The 24194-nt window shown below is 47.2% G+C and overlaps 1 long non-coding RNA gene across 2 annotated transcripts in view; it reads right to left on the bottom strand.

Annotated features, from left to right (window-relative positions):
• Window positions 1-724: 724 nt before the first annotated feature.
• The window catches only part of LOC118173944, a 58303-nt gene continuing 34833 nt past the window's right edge, over window positions 725-24194 (bottom strand). Inside the window, exons 2-5 of one of the 2 annotated variants that reach the window (XR_004754460.1) lie at window positions 19809-20034; window positions 10866-10959; window positions 1946-3029; window positions 725-1062 (exon numbers count right to left, since the gene is read on the bottom strand). This is a non-coding gene — a long non-coding RNA (uncharacterized LOC118173944). Of the gene's footprint in view, window positions 1063-1945; window positions 3030-8377; window positions 9564-10865; window positions 10960-19808; window positions 20035-24194 lie in introns of those variants that run through there. The other variant, XR_004754461.1, reaches the window with a different exon arrangement.

Raw genomic sequence — 24194 nt, forward strand, 5'->3', positions numbered from 1 at the left:
TATGAGAGCAAACATTGATTCTAGCTGTTTTTGCATGGCTGCACATGTGCCATATTAGATGCAGTAAGTACTGCTAAAACACCAGCTACTTTCTTCAAAAGCTGTCTGGAGTGGAAAAATAGCTGTGCTTAGTAGGCAAATGCACTGACGTACCAGTAAATCCAGAGAATGTTAAGGCTTTCTCTAAATGATGTAAGAATGAAATAAAACCAGTAACAGCCCTTAAAGGAAGACCGTGGCGTGTTTCTGCCTGCACAGAGGTTACCAGCAAGGACCCCCGCTCCAGCGCTGGAGCACAGAGCTCAGGCTGCGGTGCCAGAACTGAAGAGACCATGCCTGCCCCCGCCGTTACACCGTGCCAGCTTAGACCAAGGCTGCAGTGCCACGAAGCCACCCCAGGGACAGCCACCCCAGGGGCAGCCCCAGCATGCCCGCAGAGCTCCGCACCTCCCCAGGCACCTGGAGCCACCCGCCGCCCTCACCACCCACCTGCAGAGCTGGGGAGCAGGTCCCCGGGTCATCCCCCCTCCCCAGCCATGCACTGTCCCTGCTGCCACCCCCCTGCTCCTGGGCGAGGGGGGCCCACAGAGGCCCCTGCTGCCCCTGGTGCCATTCGAAGAGCAGCAGGCTGCCTGCACAGGCCTCGGCATGCGATGCACTTGCCCAGCCTGAACCCAGCTTCGGGCAGGTCTCCCACACGGCACGGAGCGAGGTGGCTGGGGAATCTGGTGCAAGCCATGTTTATTTTTAACGTGACTGTTCTGCAGAGATAATTGTGTCAAGCTGAATGCACAGCACACGGGTTACATTTCTATTCAGTTACCATGGTTGCTAATACTTAAAAAATTGCCTGAGAAAGGACTAGAAGTGTTCTCTCCATGCCGGGAAACGTCTCCCTGTCTCCTTCCTGCCCACATAGCGCAGCAGTGCTGCTGGCCTCTGCTTCGGATGTGAAGCTTGTGGAGATCCGCTTAGCTCGGTTTCTTGCTCAGTTAATCTCCTCACCTCCACTTTTGTTTTATGCAGGGAAAAATCTTTCTTACTGTCGCTGCCAGTAGGCATCTCTGGGAGAAAAGACAAGTGCACTCGTGTCCCAGCCTGTTCTTGCATATTTGATCCGAGCCAGTAACAGCACACACTGCCACACATACCAGAACCAGGTAAAAGCCTAGAAGAGCAAAGTGGAAACAAAATTCATGCTCCCTTAAGCACAATGCTCCTCACTGATAAGCAATTAATGCTCCAGGATAAAAACCTAAGGTGGCCAGAGAGCTAGTTTTTCCAAGATACAATGATCTGAGCATACCAGAGTGAGTTCTTCAGCAGCGTGAGCCCTTGCCTTGTCCCGGTGCTAAGCAGAGGCTGCTCAGCAGCAGCAGCTCCCTTCTCGGTGGCACCTCCAGCGGGCTGCGAGCATTGCCAGCGTGCCGTGCCGGGACACCGCGGGCTCACGCTGCATGTTGGGGCCCCCAGGTGCACCCAGCACAGGCGTCCTCTCCCCAGTGCTACAGGCTGGGCTCAGGATGGACCCGACCCATCCCAGCTCTGCAGTCACCACTGGCAGCATGAAACCCTTCCAGCTGCCTTCAATATTCCCTGCAGTTCAGGGCAACAGAAAAGTACTGCACCAGTACAGGTCTGAAAAGCCTTCTGACTCCAGGTCTGCTGCAAATCCTCCAGCAGGCTGATTTTCCTCTGGCTCTCCAGCTCCCTGTACCCAAGAGATGATTGCCTCCACACAAAGTAAAGGAAAATGTTGCACCAAAACCCACCCGAACACTGCAGAATTAAAATTCACAATGAATTATGCATTATCAGTTAGGAAAAACAATTAGCTTAGTCATTAAATCTCTCAAATGGTTTCAGAATCAAAGGGACTTTGGTTCAATTTACCTTCATTTGGGGTGTCAAAGTAAGATTTAGTGCCAGTTTAGCTAAATCACACCTTTATTCACTTCTCTGACCATTTCCATGAAGGTAGCTGCCTTTGTCCAAATGTGTGCCTTGCCCAGGAAGTGTAACTCATTATCACAGCAATTCTCCTTTCTGCTGTTTTAGTGGATTCTTTCATATGATCCAGGTTTTACAAGAAATGGGGAGAAGTTGTTAAACTGGATGATGGAACAATAACAATACTCATTTTCTTTATTTCAGCTTTTCCAGTTGTACATATTCAGTGCATTAAAATGTCCTCATAATCATTTTCCAGCAACAGCCTTCGTTCCCAGGCAACTCTTCTTTTCAGACTCGTCTTTTATCCTGATTCCATACAAAAGTACTCCTCCTGGCACCCCAGTTTTCATGTACCACACAGCAAACTCTCAGAAAGACTGGGTGGTAGATTCAAGATTATTCTTTTCTCTTTTTTTTTTTTTTTTTTTAAAAAAAAAAAGCATTATTTTGAACTATTTTGTCTAGATGTCTGTCTCTTATACAGGCATCCCTCTGAGTCTTCTGCAAATTGAGAAAAATAAACAATGGTATTAAAGCTATCTATTGCCAAAATTAATTCCTTTGAAGAAGCGTCACAAAAAGAATGTTTCCGCTTTCCCAGATATTCCATTAATTGAATTAAGTTCTACAAGCTGAAAAATGTCCTCCAGGCAACGGCCTTGACATAAAGCGCTCCAGCAGCCCAGCAAACAGCCTTGTGCCTGCTGTGTGCGCTGCCCCAGGGCGGCAGGGCCGGCACACGGCTGCAGGACACTCGCCCCCGGGGCACGCAGCCAAACGTACCCAAAGATGTGTCATGCCTCTGTGCTCCACTTCAAGCCCCTACAATGGGTGCTTCTCAATATGCCTGCCCATCTGTCCCCATGCTTTACTCTGTTACTCTGTTTTTTATTGCAGCAGCTCTCAAGGTGAAGGTGTTTACATCACTCAGCATCCTCTGCAGCCCCAGCGCCACCGAGCGCCCCGGTCAGACCGCGTGGCTCTGCCGCACGTCACCCGGGACGTGGCACGTTTGGCTGGGAAGCCTCTGGAGAGGGCAGGCGAGACATCGCAGCGCTTCCTTTTGCTTGCTGAGTCTGCCAACAGAAAAGAAGCAATAAAAGCCCCCAGATCATTGACATTTCAGTGAAATAGAGTTGTGGAATTAAGGCTCACCTGGCCCTGCTCTTGCAAAATGAGTGTATGGTTTATTGCTACCTATTCATAAAGCTATCCATCATTCCTCACAAAATTTGGTATGAATTCATGTGAAAAGTCATTACATGTGGCAATATTCACCTCCCGTTATTCTCCTGTCTCTGCTCACCCAGCCCAGCTGCAGAAATAACGCTGCGTGGCACAGCGGCGGGCGCGAGCGATGTCGCGGGGCGAGGCGGCCACGGGGCCGGGGACACGTGCCAGCGGGTCCGGGGGAAGGCGAGGACATGAGGCAGCATCTCGTGCCTACGCATAATCCACTCTGTCTCAATTACACAGTTCACAGGCAGCTAATAGCCCAGTAATGACACGCTGAAAAGAACTGGCGAGCCCTCGCTGGCTGCTACGCCAGCAGAATACCAAGATGAAGCTGGGAGCTGCTGGCCGAGCGAGGGCTGATACGCCCGGTGCAGGGTGCTGCCATCGGCCATGCTTAATCCAAAACGCTCTCCGCTGATGTCCCTGGTGAAAACCCAGGAAGGGTGGAAATAAGTGGGGGGGTGTGGGTACAGGGCCGTTCCCACCCCATGGCCAGCAGAGCACCCACAGCCCACAGGGTGCAGGGCACTGTCCGGGCGGCCGGCTGGTCAGAGCTGCTCGTTTGACTATTAGTGCTCAGCTGGATTGAGCAGAGGCTCCTTCTTAGAGAACCGTGCTCCCTGGCCACCTCTGGGGAGAAAAGGGACATTGACGTCAGCCTTCGGACATCTTGAGATACAGAAAATTAGTTATAAATAATATGAAATCCTACTGGCAATGCACTTACTGTGTGCACCAAGCATGGGCAATGGAGGGCACTTGAGACCCAGGTCACTGAAAGTGCTCCACATGCAGCATTTCACATGAGCAGATCGAGTAGTGCTTTAGGGAGAACTTATAAATATTAATCCCGCACCTGTTTCGATTACTTGCAACTAGCAGGAGCAGCCGTGCCCGGTGTGCATGGTGACACAGAAAGGAAGCAGCTCATGACGAGTCTCCCGTGTTTACTTTCATGCTCTTTTGTAGAATTGTGGAGGCTTCTTTTTTTTTAATTGGCACTCTGAGGTGAGAGCAAAGGAAATCTAATCCTGGGCTGAAGGAGGTAAAGCTGCACGGATGGGCACCACATCCTCACCAAGAGAAAGAGAAGGGTTCAGCAGGTACCGAGCTTAAAAAGGGATCTCTGGAAGGCATGCAGGTTTGAAGCACATCATACGCCTGTATCTAGAAGTGCCTTTGGCTACCTGAATTATTCACAATTGCTCAGCATATTGCCTTGCAAGAAAATGCAGTAGATACTAAATTTTGTTTAGTGTCAATATAGAATTTATTGCTCCCTCCGTACCCCATGAGACACTGCTTTGTTACTGGTCAGAGCATCCGCACTCAGAGGCTGTCCAGGTTAAAGCTCTTTATACACGCTGCTGTTCTGTAACAGATTGCATTACTGGGTAAAGGGCAATCCATTTGGTTCTGCCCACCTGAAAATTTACAACGCTTGAAAGCAAGCTGCTGTATCTCACCTGCTGCTGGAGCCTTCCTTCACCCATGGCATCCAGGTGGAATTCAGCCTCAGAACGGGGAAGGGGCTGTGGACCCCGAGCCCCCAGAGCCTCCCTCACCTCCTGCCCCACTGTCCTGGGAGGCACGGCCGCTGCCTCTCGCCCAGCGCAGCGCTCCCTGACGGAGCTCAGCCACTCGGCGATGCTGGTGGCACAGTGCAGGAGTGTAAAACAGCAGGGGAAGAAACAGAGAACAGCCACAAAACATTTTTCAACAAATCAGCCCAAAATGCTTTTATAGCCGTTACTCATGCCATGAGATACTGCCGTGGTACAGCGATTAACACATCCACCCATAAAATATTGTGCCTTTGCTTTTTAAGTCACCTCCAAGTACTTCAGAGCAGAAAACATTTTTTACACTGTCACTGCGCTGCACAGGGAGCACCACATCGAGCCCATGCCCTGTGATCCACGAGCGCCTGCCCCTCCGCTGGCTCCTGCCGTGCGGCGAGGGGTGGCACCAGCCGCTGGCAGAGGAACGAGCCACGAGTGACTTGCCCAGGGGACGGAGGCACACCCAGCACAATGGAAACTCGCTCCCAGAGCCCACTCCTAGCTGGACCCTGTTTCATCTTGGAGGTGCTGGAGCTCTGTAAGGAGGCACCAGGACAAGCGCTTCAGAATAACCCCAGTCTGCAAGGGAGGAAAGAAGACACCGGAGGAAACCAAGCACTGACCCTCCGCAACAGATTAATTTTGCTGTGTGCCTGTAAATTGATAGGTAATCTGATGGTGTTCAGAAAAGATCTTCTTCTGACCCTGTGGTGAAAGCACTGGAAAAACCCCGAACAGCAGAGATGTTCTCCTGCCTCTATCTTCACACCAAGAGACGGGCGGTTTGGCTGCATTGCCAATTAAATTTTCTGGAACGGAGACACAGGAATAAATGTGTGCAAGGATAATGCCTCCTATGGCTATTAAAAGATTAGAATCGCTTCCGATGCACACAGCATGGGGAAAGACAAGCCTTCCTCTGCAGCCCTAAAGGGAGCCAGCGAAGGAGCCCCGGACACTTCTGTGCCATGCCCGCTGGGCTCCAGCAAGCTCCGCACATCGCTGGGAAGGGGCAAACACAGTGGGAGGGATGGGGCCCCCTGGCACGCTGAGGTAGGGCGGCTTTCCTCTGCAAGGGGGTCTGACAGCCCAGTGGACAAAGCAAGAAAGATGCTGGGTGGCTGCAGAGAGACCAGGGAGCAAGGACAGGGAGAACAGTAAGGCAGTTTTGGACACGGCTTACCCTAAGGTGAGGGTTTCTGGATGGTAAGCAGATGTTAGTTAATATTCTGTGTGATCCCTGCTTATTCCCTCACCTATTTCTCTATCCCTCTTTTTCAGCCGAGGCCCACATGCACCCAGGTAAACATTAGCACTGCGGTTTGGGTATCTCTGAAATTCAGTCTGTTATGCGAATACCTTGGGACCGACATCGAGGTGTTCTCATTCTGATCTCCCCCTTTTTGTTTCTGCCCTCCTGTTCCAGCCAAATGGACTTCTGCTATTCCTTGAAGCTGTATTCAGTTTCTGATGTACTTTCCATGAACAAAAGGGGAACTTTTTTTTTTTTTCCTTCCATCAGCAATTTTCTACAGTAAATAAGAAAAGGAAATGGAAAACCTTATAGAAAGTCCCAGACTGCTGAGGCTTTTAAAATGGGCTCAGAGCTCAGGCAGAAGGCAGGTTAAACACAAATAGATGTGTTAAGCCAGTGCAGAAGATGACATTTCAGACCGACCATAAGGAAGAGGAATTAATTGAATAAAAGGACTGGGAACAACAAAAGCCTGAGCCTGAACCACAAGGAAGAGAAGAGGCAGGATGTGACAGCACTGACAAAATTCAACAGATTTATGTGTGGCCATGGAATAGACTTCTTTTTCATGAACACTGTGATCTCATTTTAACGTGACTGCAAGACATCACAGATTGGGTCATTTCCTTATCCTGATCGTAAGTGAGGTACTTCAGGGAAACCACGTTCCTGTTGCTGCCCGGCCTGCGAATGCAGGGCATCAGCCACGCCAAAGAAGCTTCAGTAGCAAAGAGGATGGGGTGCGGGCAGCACATACCAGAGCGACAGGCAAACCAGGTAATCTTCCTGGTGTCCCCTGAAATACGTCCTAGTCCTCAGAATAACACTTAAAAAATGTATCACTTGGAAATGTGCCCCTCATTTAACAAAAATAAATAACTGAAGTCAAAGAACAGGTTGCTGTTGGCAGAAAGCAGCACTTGCCAAATATAACGACGCCTTTTCACGCAGCGTTAGTGCTCCAGAATGGTTCATCTCTGCTCAATGGTCCTGTTACGCTAAAAATACATAAGATGCATTGCAGCGTTTTCTCCACCAGGAAACCTACACATAATATTGCAGTCATCAGAACGGAGATTCAAATCCCTTTGTCATTCCTTCCCTCTCATTTGCCTGCGAGAGATTCGAGTTAGAGCCAGCAAAGAGCGGGAGGAGCGGCAGCAAATCCCCTGGTGCCGCAGGCGTGCCCTTGCTGGGCGCAGCCGGAGCAGCTCCGCTGCTGAGCAGCTGGCTCCGCCGCAATGCTTCATTTGCGTGTGATTACCAACTGTGCATCTCTGTACATATCCTCAACCCCAAATATTTAGTTTTCTTGGGGGCTGGAGGCGGTCTCAGAGTACTCGGTTTCTGCATGTTCTGTTTCTACTTAATTATATTACTCATGAATAAGCAAAAGAAGTGTTTTACTCCTGCCTAAAGCCAGGCAGGTAAGCAAACGTTTCTTATCAGGCACAGAGACAACCTTTCTGTAACATCTTATCTGGTGCTGGAATATCTGGAGCACACTTAAATGGCTGCTGAATTGGGTAGTCCTAGAGCACAATGTATAACTAGCTGCCTTTTTCCGTACGTTTATCACTTCCCCAAGTCAGTCAGGGAAGGAATAGCTTCCCAGAGACAAATATGCTGAGATCTGAACTTAAAAGGTGTGATTTCGACTTGTGTGTCATTCTGAAAGCCTTCCCATCAATCCATGACTTCATCTCGGATTCTCAGCATCACTAACTTGTCCTGAAGCTGCCATTGATTTACGGCTCAATCTCGGAGCAGTTTGAAGAGCGTCTCCCCAGCATACAGCCTACTTATTTGAAGGAGAAATTGAATCTGATTGGAAAACTTCTTTTAATTTGCAAAACCAGAAAAGGTTAAAAGGGGCAGAGAAAAACCAACCTCCTCAAACCTCTGATTGATAATTTTTGACAGAGCAATAGAACAAGTGGTTCCCATACTGATTTAAGGAAGACAAACAGCTCTCTTCAGCTCTTGCATCACCAAGACGTGCTGAAAGGCCTGCCAAAGCCTTCCTGGTGCTGTGCGGTGCTGTCTGGCTTAGCACATTCCTAGAGCAGGTACTGATGAGTGAGATTACAGCCTGCTCGTGGTCTGCTGCGAGGTTTGCTTCCATATGTTTACACTGCGTGGTGCCAGGTGAGTCGATGCTGACATTTGAGCTGCATTACCTGTGGACACTTCGGAAGGCTTTACAGACATGAACGAGTCCAGCCCAGCGCCAGCCCCCTTTCCTCTCTCCCATGTACGATGCAGGCAGCCGCACACCAGCTTCCCGCACCCCGCTGGGGAGGCTCCGGGCCCTGCTGCAGACCTGTGGCACCGCGACCCTGAGGCCAGGACTAAGTGATCAGCCCCACACCAGTGCTCTCTCTGCGCCTTTCCCTGCAGCTCCAAGCCGGGATCCCATTGCTTGCCATCTGCCGCCACTACTGCACTGCCACGTGCTCGTATTTTCTGTAAGGACCACGCAGGGTTTCAGAACGAGTGCCACTGTTACCAGGTGAAGTATCACTGTTACCAAACTACAGGAACGAACCGGCTCCAAAAGGAATTAACGCAGTTCTCATTTGAAGTGTGCAGAGACACCTTACGGTGTCATTCTCCACTAAATACACAATGTTTCTTTTTGCTGAATGTGTTTTCCATTTACCCAAGTCTGCACATTTGCTTTCTTTGTTGTTGCATTATGTCTGTAATGAATTTTCATTTTGTACATTGTAGAGAAATCTCCCAGTCATCACACAAATTCTGGTTCTTGTTTCTTCATCTAATAATTCAAAAGCAGAGACTGTAATTTTCAAGTAGAGACAAAAATGATGGTTTTGAAGATTGCGTTCTGTGCCGAATAATTCAAAGTACATCACATTTCTTCCAGTGCAAGATCCTCGATCGCTGGCTGCTTCTTTCCGTTAGCAAGCTGTTACCAGCAAGGCTGATATTTAGGTTTCTGGGTGAGCGCTGCAAACCCAGAAGGGAAATATCTGGAGCTGCTTTTTTTTTTGGCATTTCCCACTACTGGCTGCTCCCCGAGGAGAAGGACGTTCTTCGTGCACGGCTTTGGCTTGAAGTGGTCTTTGTGTTCTGCCTCGGCATGGGCAGCAGCACCCCGCCAGCTGTGGGAAGAGCAGAGGGCTGGTAGATGAGGGGCTGATGTGCGGCAATAGAAGGTGCAATATTCATCTAAGAAATGCAGGAGTAGGGACGGAGCTGGCAGGCAGTGAGCAGTTCTGTCTCCTACTGTGCTGCATATTGTGATGGCTCACTGTTCTGGAGTTAAAATTGCTGTTTTGGATATTGTTAGCCTCCATAGTTCAAGACAGGACTAATTATGAGTAACAGACTGTACTGTTCTTTTATCACAGGTTTTTGATTAACACGAGACATTGTATTTGGTTATTTCCTGTGCCAAGTTATCCTTTCAGCTACTGAAGCTTACATCTCTGGTTGTTCTTGTAGAACAGAAAGAAAAGGATAAGAACCAACCTTCATCTCTCCTCTGGCTCCTGCACGGCCGCCTTCCTGGCATCACACAAGTCTCGCTCTACCTGCAGCAGGAGCTGAAAACAGTTAACCAGTGCTTGGGTTTTTATTCCAGCTTATCGCCTTACAGTGCAAGCCCAAAGCAGGGCTGTGACCTTCAGGACATGGAACTGAATGCTAAGGCAAGACACATGTCAGGCCGAACAAGTAACGTGCAAATGGCCTGCAGCCGGGGAGAGGCAATGCCAGCGCACCTCAGGCGAGAGGGGACTGCGAGAGGATTAACACCTTACAGCGAGAGCTTCTGCAAAATGCCCTGCGTGAGCCTGTGCTGCCCACAGGCACCCTGCAGCAGGGCCAGCAGGACACCACGGGGATGTCACCCCTGGGGACCCTGCGCAGGGCCGGGTGGCATCGAGCTGCCGCAGGCTGTGCCGCTGCCCCCAGCCCCTGCCCCAGCCCTGGGGCCGGGCCATGGGAGCAGCCCCCGCAGCTGCAGCAGCTCCAGGACTGGAAGGAGGTTAGATCAGATCGGGTGGGCCAGATTTCTGGTCATCCGAAAAACAACAACCACACTCCCTTCTCCCTCGCAGCCCTCCCACACACACATCTGCCATGCCTGAACTGGAAAATTAAATCGCTTCTCCGCTCAGCTGGCAGATTCAGCCGATAATTCAAGAGAACAACAGCGTTTTGAAGAGAGTTAACGACTTCAGCGGGGTGGCTGAAGGCAGGGGATGGGAGCGGAGGGGGCTTGCACAACTGTGGACATGTGCTGCCCCTCTGCCAAGCAGGAGAGGCATGGGGCTGGCAAGGCACTGGGGCAGCCAGGCTGCAGGGACGAAGTGGCAAAGGCCACGGTGCGGGGAAACCTCCCTGGGCACAGCGGTGCTGGGCCTGAAATGGGAAGAGTGGGAAAGGGCCAGGCAGATCTCTCCCCATCCAGTATTTGCAGTTTTCCAACTCAAAAAATAAATAAATAAAAGCTTTTGCTTTTTTTTTTTTTTTTTTGTAGTGTATTTTGTGATGATAGATAAAATATATTGCAGGGAAACTACAAATATTAACCATAATTAACTTTTCTCAACCCTCACTCAATGCTTTCTCTGCTACTGGGAGCTGTAGGACCACGGAGCTGCTGTAACTCAGGCTCGTTTGAGATGAAATGCCTCCTGCCACGTGCTGGGTGATCGTTTTACCTTTCCAGAGCTGCACCTAAACGCAAGCGCCTGCGTCACTTCTTGGTTGAACTGGCATTTAGGTGCACCTCCAGAAAGATACCACTCCCGTGCTGCAGTTAAAGTTCTCTCTATTGAAGGAATAAACTCGTTTTGCTGACCTCCTCTCTGCATTGTATTTCCACTTACCTTGTGCTTCATTAATCTTGCATGAAGCTATCTAGCTGCCAGTGGCTTGTGCTCAGGCTGCCAGGAACCAATCTGACAACAGATTGGAAACACCCTGTAAAATAATAAGCAGCTTTTACTGGCGTTATGAAAATACCTGTGTCATGTAAGGCGGTGCCATCAGCAGGGAGGCAGCTGAGGTCCTGATGGTGAGATTACGACGGACAGAGACACGGACAGAGGTAAGGCACGGCCTGGTGACAGCGCTGGGGCAGGCTGGAAGGAAGAAACGGGTGGGCACAGAACCGCGACACTACCGAAGCTTTTATTAGTCCACACTTCCTTCAGTCTCAATCCTGAATCGCAATCTAAATAGCATAAAGCATTTCTGGAAGAGTCACACCTACAGCACTGCGATGAAGTGCGGTGCCCTGCGAGCCCCCTGCGCTGAGCGGGCAGCGCGGGGACGGCACCAGCCCCAGCGCGTTGTCCTCAGCTCTCACCTCCATGGCACAGCGCTTCAGTGCTGGGCACTGTCAGCTCTGCCAGCTGTGAGCACGGCGATGAAGGTTTAGCTGCGACAAGCCTCTCTCATCTATGAATTTTTCTGGAAAAATGTTTTCTGGTGTGAAGCAAAAAGAAAAATTTCAGAAATTGTTGCTCACTTCTGGTTTAAAAAAGTTCTAAGGACGAACCTGATAAAAATTTCAATGCGATAACACCTAAATGAGACGCTCTCATGGGAAAACTAAACACGTAATGCTGAATATTGTTTCGGGAATTTTTTTAGAATTTAAATTTTTCCGAGTGAGAAAAAAGTTGACATCTCAAAAACGTACTCCCCATCTCTCCCACCCACATCCCAGTGTTGCTTCCAGGAATCTCTACACGTTTATTTTTAGCTATCCATTTTCACATATGATTCAAGTCCAAAGCAGTCAAGCTCACTGTTTTTAACAAAACATGTTTAGCATTCAGCGCTGAACTGGAGGGCACAGAACAGCAGGCATCTAAACAGCTCATGCTGCAAAGCTTTCCAGCAGAAGGTGGCTTGCCCAGAGCCAGCCTCATTGCATTTTCAGAGGTTTAAACCAGGTATTACTCCCTCAAAGACATCAGCTAGGAGAAATGGCTTGAGAAAAAGACTATGACAATAGTCATGGGGGGGGGGGGGAGCCTGATTCCTGTCAAGTCAAAGGAAACCCCCCAACTCCGGTAATTTTAACGTGCCTGGGATCTTGGTCTTCAATTTACTATGAGAAAGTTAATTTCAGTAGGTAGATGTGAGTATATATAAAAAGAAAAAATCAGCAATCATAGCAAGAACAAATTGGCGCAGACTTAACATCACTAACAAGAATGCAAGCATGCAGACCACAAGGAAATAATGCCAGGAATGCAGGATGAAAAGTAGTCCAAAACCCTGTTCTGAGGAGTTTCCCAAACTGACCATCTATAGATGGACGGAACAAAATCCTGTCCCATTTCTGTAGTACTCATAAAATCTTGAAGGACAAAAACCAATCTTGAAGGATAAAAAACAATCCGATCTTTGTTCTAATTATAGTGAGGAACAACCCCAAGGTACCTCAACCTGCATCAGTTAACTTGGGTCATTTATTTAAAACACCTATTCAGGGGCATTTATTTTCATTTAGCATTAATCGAGGCACACAGCACATTCTACGTGGCACAGCACACTACGTATTCACAGTACTCCTAAATGCTTGCAAATCAGTAAGCTCTGCGTCTGCTATTCACACTTAAGGAGATACCAGCAAAAATCAGAGTACCTGGGAGACCAGCCAGGACATCGGGATTTTCCAGAAGGGCACCAGTGCTGAACGCGACACCTGGACAAAGCACTTTTTACAAAGCAGCCCTTCCCCGGGAGCACAGCACCCAGACCCTGGGAGGATCCCCAGCTTAGTGACAGCGGAACCCAAGTGTTTTGTGAGCTACTGCCATCAGGGCACAACGATACACTGGCTACATTGCTAAGAAATGCTACGGGAAGCACTCACATGCTCCTGTCTCCACAACCCTTGGAGAGCTACATCTCTCAGGGCTCTTCCAGGGGAATCAGGCATTCCTCAAGCTACTTCTGGCTCCATATTTTTAGCTTAAAATCTATTATAAGCTTTTTTATTTTTTTACAGAAACGATTCAAGTAAGTCTTTATGCAAGAATCGAGTCTGCCCCAGCAGAATGTGTGAGGGTGTTGGTGGTACTTCTCCCCTCAGAGCGGGAGGCGTTGCTGTGGAGCACGCGTCCGAGGCAAGCCTGGCAGTGCTGCTGCCAGCCGCTGCAGCCACGGGTGCCGCGGGAGGGGACGAGGGTTGGATCGCCGCACGCCACGCAGCAGAGGCACGACAACCCAGGGCATTATTCAGCAGAGCCCGTGATGGCTTTCTGTTTAATCTATGTGAAAATTGGATTTATGGTATAGGAGTAAGAGCTATCTGAACATGGCCCATAAAACTGGAAGAATCATATTTTTCTCTTCAGCAAGCAACTTTTAACAGCTCTGCTGGGTGCTTATTTGCAGTCACAAGGCAAAAATTTTGTCTCTGCTGTTTATGACCCTTTTACTCATTTCTGTGACAGGGGGGTGGTGGTTTGGAGTGCAGTGCCAGTGATGCTCTAGTTACTGGGTGTTATTTGCTCCAGGGACTCTTTTGATATGCAGTCTTCTGCTGTACTAATGTTCCCATTAGTCTTGACTGCCTCTGCAGGGGGTGGTAAAGACTTCTGTAACAAAGTGCCTAGGAAAATCCTTCTTGAGCCTTTGATATTTTCTTTGCAATATTTTCCTCATCTTTGACAAGATATGAGTTGGACTTTGAAGCCATTTCCAGTTCTGTTGCTGGCGTTACTTCATATTTCTACTGGGTAGCTGGATGGTTCTTACGGGGCTGCAAGGAACCAGCAAACAATTCTCCTTCCTGTGTTCCTCGTACGGTCCTGATCTCTTGAGTAAAGCTTCTTGTTATTGAAAGCATACTACCTAAGCCCACAAGGTATTAAAATGCAGGCATCAACTGCTAAGAGGTATTGCTCAAAGCTGCTGCTGGGAAAAAGGAACAAAAATATACATGTGGAAAATCGTACACGTAAAACATCCCAGTGAGAAAATGGCTGGAGACCAACTCTGTTTAACAGACAAAGAAAAGTGGAAGGTAAAATTAATCCCCTTCTCCTCCAAAAAAAAAATATATATTGGCCTAAAATATTTAAAGTCCAGCTCTTTATTTAGAGCGTGGAAGTGTGGTGGTTTCAGGAGGCTGAGCTGAAGCAAAGGGAGGTTTTATGGTGGAATTTAATAAAATTCCTGATCACGGATAGACTGAAAATAATCAGAAGATATTTCTTTCTCCAGAAAACCATGTAGGAATTTAAACAAAAAACTGAGAAAGAGATGCTCCCACCTCTGCTACCTGGAGCGAGCAGCCCTCTGCATGAAGACTTCATAGCCCCTGTGATAACATTTACTTTATAAGTATGTCATAATTGCTGTAATTTTCATTGTGATTAACCACAGAAAGTATATTTTAAAATAGCTAATAAGGAAAGAAAAGTTAAATGAACATTTTTACTATGAAGATTACCGTGAAGCCAGGGAGAATTCAGCGCTTACTCAGAAACACTGCGAAACGCCTGCTGCCTTGCTGCTGAGGAAATGGCTCTGCCTCCCGCAGCAGGAGGCGCGCCGGGGCAGTCACACCAGGCTTGGACCCGACCTTCTCAGGAGCTGCGTGGAGCTCCAGTCCTGGGCGACGATTCAGGCACATTTCTGTAACGTGCAATTCACTGAGCCAGACACCAATTTGCTGCCATTATACGCAGTTCCTTGGGTTCGAAGACAACTAACATTAGTTCCCATTACAGCCCGTGCCTCTAAAACACAAAGCAAAAGCAAGAACAGAGCTGCAAGCAGCACCTCAAAGGACAGCACAGCCCAAGAGCGGGGCGGGCAGCAGGAAGCGCGCCTGCACCCAGCTGAGCCCCGGCCAGTGCCCGTCCTTCCCACGTAACCCAGGGTGGTTGGGGTCCCATCCCCCAGCCCTGCCCTCGCTGGTACCCGCCTGGGTTCCAGGGGCACGAGCCCAGGGGTGCGCCAGGGCAGCCGCGTGCAGGAGGGGACCAGAGGGCCATGGTGGGACCATGGCACCGGGCCCCGCTGCAGACCCCGCCGGGAGCAGGCTGCAGAGGGAGAAGGGGCTTCCTCCTGCACGCATCCCCCCGCGCTGTGCTACGGCTGCTGTTGCTTTTGTGCGCTTGGAGGATGCAGATAAGAAGGGCATCGAATTTGAATGTTATGCTAATAGGAACATCTGTGTGCTTAAATCAATGCTGAGCAGCTGGTACATTTAAAACAGCCCCCAGCATGTCTAAACGCTCTGTAAATACAGAGTTAATATCTCCTGAGATCAATTTATCATTAATAAGTTATAAAACCAGGATTTGATGCACACTGAAATAAAAATAGAGTGAAAAAAGACTGTTCTTTGTTTCTATTTTTCTCTGCTAAAATTCGGTAATGTTTCTTGTGTGACCAAATCTATTCAGAGAAAGCAATTATTATAGGTAAGATGTATTAGGCTGTAGTCCAAGCAATAGCTTTAAATATATTTTCCAATATATTTTGTCCTAAGTTGGGCATATTAGGGCTTGATTATAATTCATATACAACAATTTTAACAACTGAAAATGTGTATTAAAAATTGGCAGTCGCTGATGTTTTAATAAGGATTGAACTAAAGATTTCAGTAAGTATCCATTTCAGTTCTGGGCAACTATTACCATCCAGCAGTAGATGTCATTCCAATTAGAAATCTTTGTTAATGATTACTGACAATAGATTAGAATTGAACCTAAGTGCTTTCTGAATGCGTGGTTCATCCCCACCACGAAGAGCTGCAGGAGGACGGGGGCAGGCGCGTGGCACACCCGGCACGGTAACGTCCCCGTGGCGTGCAGGACACGAGCGGCTTCGCATTGGAGCCAGGGTTCACAGGCACAGAACAGCTGAGGTTGGAAGGGATGTCTGGAGGTTGTCTGCACCAGCCCCTGCTCAAGGGTTATAATCCTCATATAAAACATATAAAAGGAGCACTAGGTTAGCATTAGAGAAGGCCAAGAAAATCTGTGCCATTTGTTCAGACAGAAGTAATGGTAGGTCTGAACACGAGACCACAAAGCAATAACGATCACCCAGGGCCAAGGGCTGCTCTGGTGCCAGCTCCAGGCTGGGTTCCAGAAAGCACTGGGACTTATTTTGAACATTTTGAGATTCCACCTACTAAGTCATAAAAATTAATACTTGTTACTTTGATGAAATGGGTACTTATCCTTTTCTTGATCTCATAACCTATTTCAGGCACGTATATACTATATGGGCATCAGGCATATATGTTCCATACTCCAGTTCTTAAGCCTCCTGCATCCACAAACTGGTGGATCCATCAAACGTATTTTATGCATTCTGTAAGCTCAGGGAAAATGCATAATTTGGAGGTACCAACCAGGTTGTGCAAGTGGCATTTTGATCAGTATTATGTGCATCTGTAAAACTACGATACCCCTCTGCTTATTTGCAGTTTGGATTTTTTGTTTGTTTTTCTCCCATCCCTCTTTTTCCTGGAATGCTTTTATCTCACTCCGGTAATTGCCAGCAAAATCCCAAACAGTAAAGTACACACGTAAACCTTATCAGCTCTGTTACAGTCAGCATTCCTCTCCACTTCCACATGGTCACATCTTGAAAGAGGAGCACTACTCTCACAGCCAAAGGTAGTCAAGGTATCGCCACCTCACAGGGTCCGGTGCACTGCGGAGCCGTACCTGGAGAGGGGCTCCCAGGGAGGGGACGGTACCTCGCAGCCTGTGGTTTTACTGTGGTTCTAAGCTCTGTACGCATGATCTTCTGCTATACAAGGAAAATGCAGATAATTTGTAATTTTGTCTAGCTCCACCCTGTTTGGAACAGGAGAACTGATAAATAAAATATGCCAAAGCACATTAGGTTGGCGTATGATCTTAAATCTTCTCACACTAGAAGTTCGGGGTGACACCCCAAAACCTGCATAGCATTCAGATCAATTGTGCCACAGAACACCAAAGTCCTGCCAGAGCTGATTTTCTGAATTAACTGCACAGCTACTAAAGCTCCACTTAGTCTAAAAGTCACGTAAGATCATTAGTGGGGCAGTATAAACCCACTGTTATTTGTATGATTTTTATTTTCCCACTCACCTGCACTGCATTAATAACCTTACCACCTGGCAGAAGTTCCTGTAAACAACGAGAAAGCGGTGCTGGGCTGAGCAATTTTCTCTGGGCAACTGATTTGATTAATTTTCTGGAGAGTGCAGTCCTGCCAGCTGGCCTGGCTGGGGAAATGTTAAGAAGTTTGTTTGCCTGGTTATCTCTTCCCGGGGGCCTCGTTGGGATTACCACTAACTGAAGTTTCTAGGCTAATTTGTTTCTTAATATCCTTGTGTGAAATGGGGAAAGCTGCATTCAACTTACCACGGGCAAAAGGGGAGGAGGGTCCCCGTCTTGCAGTCTCAGAGCCATACTGAATGGCGCTGCTGCTCCCTATTGCAAGAGACCATCCCTCTTGCCTCCTCCCAGCACTGCCTCCAGTTACCCGGGTCCCTGATGAGGAGCATGGCTGCGAGCCCACGAGCGCAGCCCTGCGCACACCTTCGCTGGTCAGCCTGCTAAGGCTCCAGGAGTTCTTCCTGACACCGAGGGCCGCGGGTGAGCAGCTCTGTGCGATGCTTCGCGAGCTTCACAGGGAAAATGAACAGAACGTGGAAGACGGTATATAACTGCTGGGTGAACATAAGAGAACATTGCCTCTTTGATAGGTACCGGCCCAGCCCTTCCCTTCTGCTTTCAGAGCATTCCTACAGGAGAGGTGAAACAAGGACGGAGACGAGCACGGCGCGCGGCAGGATGTGGGCCGCGCGGGTCCTGGCCCCCATCCTTCCCTCTCAGCGTCCATCCCAGTCCTCCTCCTGCCGAAATGGTGCCACTTTGCAACCGCTCTGAGAGCTGAACATGAGCAATGTTATAGACAAACTATGTACTAATTATCATTGCTGTTTTCTTTCTCATCACCTGGAAAGCAACCCTGAAGATTAGATAAATAAAAGCATCGGTGCTGGCAAGGCCAAAGGGACACACTCATTAGAAATCTATCAAATACAGATGGGCTACCTGGGACTGGAAAATTTAGGTACTTCTGATGCTGCAATCCAATAATTCCCTCTTCCTGGCTCTTCCTATTGATTTTTCCACCAAAGGGGTAATTCCCACATCCCACTCAGCTCCTAATGTCTGCTAGAGATGGTGTTTGAACTTTCTTACCCCACCACCCATTTTGTGTTCCGCTCCAGCACTGCTGTGATACTGGAGCTGTTCTTATCTGCTCAAGTTGCGTTACTCATAGCAGTCCTTTTCCTTCCTATTTCATCCCGCTCTGTCTTTTTAAAATTTGCTGAAGTTCATACGCCTGTATATACAGCTGCCTCTCTACTGCTAGTCTGCAGGCAGCCAGATACAGTCTGCTCTATTTTACTGTTTATATTGTGCACGCTTTGGGAATACCTACTCTGCCCTTACAGGTGGGGTTTTTCATTAGGCCAGTGATATATTTTTACAGATATAACATCCCAACACTTGTACTGGGGTGTCACAGTATCATCTTTCTTTCCCAAAATACTTGGATGATACTCATTTTTTCACCCAACAAAATGTTCTGCTCTGTGCTCTTTAGTCAGCAAGGTTTTGATTTTTTTGAGTCTTCACTGAGAATTTTTTTAAGGATGTGACTGGTCTTTATAATGAAGGTCTTTATAATAATTTTCACTCAAACCAGTTCCTGATGCTTCATTCATTTTTACATTGAAATAAGAAAATATAGTTCTATTTGTACAGGAAAAACTCCTCTTTCTGCAGTTTGCTGGCAGAATCAATTGTGATTAAAAGAAACTTTCAGCAGTCATCCCTCCTTCCATCCAGAATTGATGACAAATTCATTTTTTTAAGGTTTCCTTAATTATCGTAGAACACGAAAGGGCTAAATTCTGACTGACACCTTCTGACTTAGGTGTTTTTCAGGGCAGCAAAGGTTCAGTCTTTCCCTCTCAGAGGTCGTTCACTGACCAGGCTGCTCAGTGCGGTCGCCCCACGAGCGGCCGGCTGGCGGCAGATGGAGGCGTGGGAGGCCCCCAGGGCACCGCGCCAGCCTCTGGCCGCCGGGCTGCAACCTCACAGCAACCCTGCCTGAAAGCAAAGGGACCCTTCTCCAGAAACCTCATTAGCAAAAGAAGAGGAAGGATCTTGATTCGAGTGTTTGTGTTTAATATTTTTTTTCGCCTCATTTGTGTTGTGTAACGGCCACTGGAGGTGTCTGGAAAGAAGGACTTTGGTCCTGCATCGTTCTAGTTCTGTTCCTGCATGGTTATGAGACCCTGCAGGAATACCTCCGCCGGTAACTACAGTACTGCTGATATACTGAGATAACAGGACATCTTCAAAATGTTCTGCGAGTGCGTGGTAGAGAAATAACTGATTTCTAAAGCGGTAAATGTATAAATAAGCATGAGTAGTGCAATTATTTTTTCCAAGTGGCAAGCAAAATTTCTTGATGTATCAGGATACGATATACTGGAAATCTGTCGTGTATTAATTTGCAGTTAACATTCATTCTCTCTTCCTATCTATCAGATCAGCAGCACAGCATTAGCTTATGGTCTTGACTCTGAGCTTTTCTTTAAATCATATTTGTAAGAGAGCTTTCCCAGTGCTAAACTCCTGATAAAATAACCAGGCTATAATGGTCATCAGGTACATATCAAGCAAAAGAGATCAACTGAAGTGACCAATTAAAACTGACTACAGTTAAAAGTTTTTTTCCTTCTGTACATCCATTTTCTACAAGATGGATCTTACCTCCTTCACTTTACATGCTATTCCTGCTGGAGATGCCTTGACAGCAGATGGGAATGAGTCCAAAGCCCCCAAACAGCAACCTTGCCCTTATCCCTTCTGTCCGTAAGATATTTCTGGACTGCTTCTCAGTCTGGCTGAACTTGTTCCCACGCTCCTGGAGAAAATCCAGGGCGGCCGAGAGCTCCTGAGGACAGCACTGATGGGCCGCTGCCACCTGAAGCACCTCCTGTGCCAGAAAGACAACAGTCACTCAAGAAACACATCCTGTGTTCCACAGCAGTTATGCTTGACTGGAAGGCTTGACCCAAATAACATAAATTAACCAAACGAACAAGTCTGATAATTCTTTTGAAGTACACAAACAAACCCAACTTACAAAGAAATGCAACTTTTGGAGAAACAAGCAAGGATTTCTAGTAATATTTTGGTGAGATAAACATAATTTTGGCTGACTTTAGTGTGATTTGTCCAAATGCTTTCTACTTTGGGACTTATCTGCATATTACTTATGAGGAAGTGTTTGGGGTTGAATTACCGACCATTTCATTATTTCTTGTACTTCCCAGCAGTCGGTGATGGCTCTGGACACTGACAGCAGCCAACAGCCGTCATCTGCAGTTACCTAGCTGGTTAGGCCTTGTGACAAAGAGCGGGTAGTGGAAACAAAAACATTACATATGTAAATAACAGAGTCACTAACCCTCTTTCATTTATCTGCCCTAGGAAAATGCAGTACAGGCTGCAAAGCAAGATAATGCTCCCTGCGCCAGAGCAGATAGTGCTGGATGGCAACTTGTCCTTTCTGAGAGAAACAAGGATGAACAAAAACATAACATGTGAGTTATTTGAAAAACGTGAGTAAAATTGTCTTGATCTGAAAGGAAACAGTGCTTTTCCAGCTTTCCCCAGTGGCATTTGGGATGCTTGCAATTCTTTTCTTCTTCTGAGAAACCTTGAGCTTTGCCAGCTGCAACTCCATCATCTCTGCACTGCCACCGTTGTGGCACCTGCTTCCTGTACGTTAGATTCTTGGCAGAAAAGGCAAAATGCTGCCTATTGTCACTGGTTGGCACTTCCTTCTATTGTCATGTTCTATTGTCATAGAACATGACAATAAATGATCTAAAATTTTAAGTTCTGCAACTGAAACACAGGAACTATGCAGTAAATGCTGTTGTTTTTTTCTCGCAAGCAGATGAAACAAAGCTTGCAAAATCACTTTGTTCTGCAGGACTCACAGCAGAACTCTAGGAAGGACTGGTAAGCAAGGGAAATATTTCAGCATGTACCAGGGAGGCGCATCCCTGTTGGGTGCTGACAAGTCTGCTCTTCATGAGCACCCTCAGGAGGTGCATGCACATACCCCGGGGCACAGAGCGCATCTCCGTGAGCAGAGGGCAGGGGTTTCCCTCATGCCCCGGGATGGCAGCAGTGACCGAGGGCATTTCTGAGCCCACTGAGGTGCTTTTCCAAGCATCCTGTGCCACCTGTGGGCTTCCCTTGCCCCCCTTCGCTGCTGACCGCCTCCTCCGGCACCGAGCACAACGGGGGCAGCAGCGTGCTCCTGGGGGAGGGGGGGGGGGGTGCCCCGAGCAGCGCTGATTGCAATTCAGGAACATTTCACACAGCTCACCAGGATCTGCCATTTAGTGCTGAAATGCACAGTTCAGCCTTCAGAAAGCAGGACTGAAGGTACAACACCATTTCTCGTCCTTTCACTCCCCTGTAGCCACTTACCACAATTTACTCGCAACAGCACTTATTTAGTGCCATTAAAATACTTAAAATACTGTTTGTGTAAACTGGTGTCCTCAATCTCCAATTCAACTTCTAATCAACCAAATTACTGAAACAGGCAGCTCAGATTCATGCAGAAATGAATTTTCCATCCAATTTTAGCTATAAAATTGAGAGGCTATTTTCAGCCTTAATTAAAATCTATACAATAGAAGTACCCTTTTCCCACTGCAGGCAGCATCACTGTAAATAAAATAACTGGATGCCCCTGCCTTTCCAGCACCACGCTGCACCGATCGATTCACATAAGCCAACTTAAGAGTAATTTAATTCACTCATCAGAATGGGAACAACCACCTCCCTGAAGCCGATTTGCCTCCCCACTGCAGCAAGGCGGGGAGGCAGCAGCTGTCCTGCCAGGGCAGAGCCCCCAGTGCCCCCACCCGGACCAGCCCCAGGCCCCCACCGGTGGGCACAGGACCCCGGAGCATCAGCAACATGGCTGCAGCTTCCCTGCAAAGGAACAGAACCAAATCCCTAACTTGGGGGGGCTGCAGGAAAACAAAGCCAGAGGGAGAGGCAGAATCAATAGCTAAATACAAAACAGGTCAGATCATTAGTTTTAATATTTTATTCATCGACAAAAGATACTGACTTTCAGGGAGCTTCATTGATGTTCCATAATATGCATTTAAAGAGCAGATGATGCCTTATGGAAATCTTTGGAGTGCATTAAAAAAAAAAAAAAAGGATGAAACACCCGTGACAGAAAATCTATTTTTGCCATTGTTTTTTTATCTGGAGGAGCATTCCCATCAAAATATGATGCATCAAAAGGCCGATCTCCTGTCTGAGCTCACAGTTTGTATACCTACCGAGCAATTTTATAGAATAATTGCAAATAACAGATTTTTGTAGATCTATTGATCATTAAATAATTTAATCAAAAACTACATTAGTGCTACACAATTCACCTCAGGATAAAGATGATGATTTTACATTGTACAATATAGATTTTTGATGAAATCGGGAAAATGCCATTACATATAAGAAATTTCATTCTGCATTAAACTCTGTAGCAGTGATCCTGAAACACCTACGCAAGGAGGACTAGCTACTTAAATAACATTATCCTGGTGCTTTAGAGACTGCAGAACCCAAATCCTACTTTCTGTAGAAGCTGTATGAGAATTGTAGATAGATTGCACAGGCAGACATTTGCTTCTACTTGTATGCAACCGTTACAGCTCATCACAGGAAATCAGAATGTAATATGGTATTTCTTCCAATAACTCTTACAGTTTGTTTTCATTTGTAACACCGAAAGTTGAGTTCCACTGTGTATCAAAACACCTTCAGAAATGCTGATTTGGAAGAAAAAATTGCTGTGAATCAGGTCACTAGGGAACTAATATTCAAAGTGCTAAATTAGTACAGCGACTATCATTAGTATAATACTCTTACTTTGTAGAGGAAAGGTTAAACATTAAGAAAAAGTGAATTAACGTAGCGTTCCCATTGGAAATTAACCATAGGGTGGGTATGCTTTTATATTTGTGTAGATACAATTGTCCAAACTATTATGATTTGTCCAACATTTTTCTTTATGAGTGGTCAGAATGAATAAAACAAGTTCAATTTACGTTCAATCTCATTGTTCAGATCTCAGACAATTAACCACGTTATGTATAGCGTTCTAGTTATTGGTTAAACAGCAGCGTTTAACTGGCAGACTCACATCCATCGCACACACACAGACATATGGAAGCGTGCAGTAAACGGACTGTGAATCAATTTAATATGGAATCACAGTGAAATTTCTGCATATAAAGCAGAAAGCAATTATGAAACAGACAGGTGGTTTAAGAAACAAGTCAGCATTTAGAATTAATGCCCTAAACATCCACAATGAGGAAGTGCCTAATAAAGTACAACCTTAGCAACACTGCCTGCTGTATCAGGTCTTTGGCCGTCAGCTAATCCATTTCCAAAACATGTCTATCGTATATTTTCATTGAGCATTTATTATCTTTATACCCACTGAAACTACTGGGATGTAGCTTCTCCTTCAGCTCAAACTGTGTCGAGTACAATAAATCACAGAAAAGGAAACCTTTCTTGGGAGAAGCACGGCCCCTCGGGTTCGTGCAGGGCACGGTGCGGCCCCATTTGCGTGCAGCAGGCTGCTCCGTGAGCACCCGCAGCGGTGCAGAGGTAAGCAGGGCACACCTGGCAGCTGGGCAGAGCACAGCGCAATTTCCTTACGGACAGTGCAGATTTGAGGAGAAATGCCCACGTGGATATAGGCACTGAGAGCGATTTATAATCTGAGCGGCGCTGCAGAAGGTGGACCTGCACCCCCCACCCTGGTGCTGACCTGACCTCCCCGGTACCCAGGATATTGAATCAGAGGGCAGTGCGGGGCTTTTTGCCAAAAAATCATGATTTATGACTTTTCGCAATGGATTAACGACAACTACGTGTGGCTACCTATTACCTACCACCTATTCCTTGGTAGTGAGGTCTGCAGAAATCTGATATGAAAGAAAATCTCTAAGTTCTGACATTAACAAATAGGAAAATCAATTCCATTAATGCAGAAGTCTTTTTCCCCCCTCAGTTTATCTAGGGGATAAGTAAATACAGCAG

This window comes from Oxyura jamaicensis, chromosome 13 (genome assembly GCF_011077185.1).
Source record: "Oxyura jamaicensis isolate SHBP4307 breed ruddy duck chromosome 13, BPBGC_Ojam_1.0, whole genome shotgun sequence".
Classification (NCBI taxonomy): Eukaryota; Metazoa; Chordata; class Aves; order Anseriformes; family Anatidae; genus Oxyura; species Oxyura jamaicensis.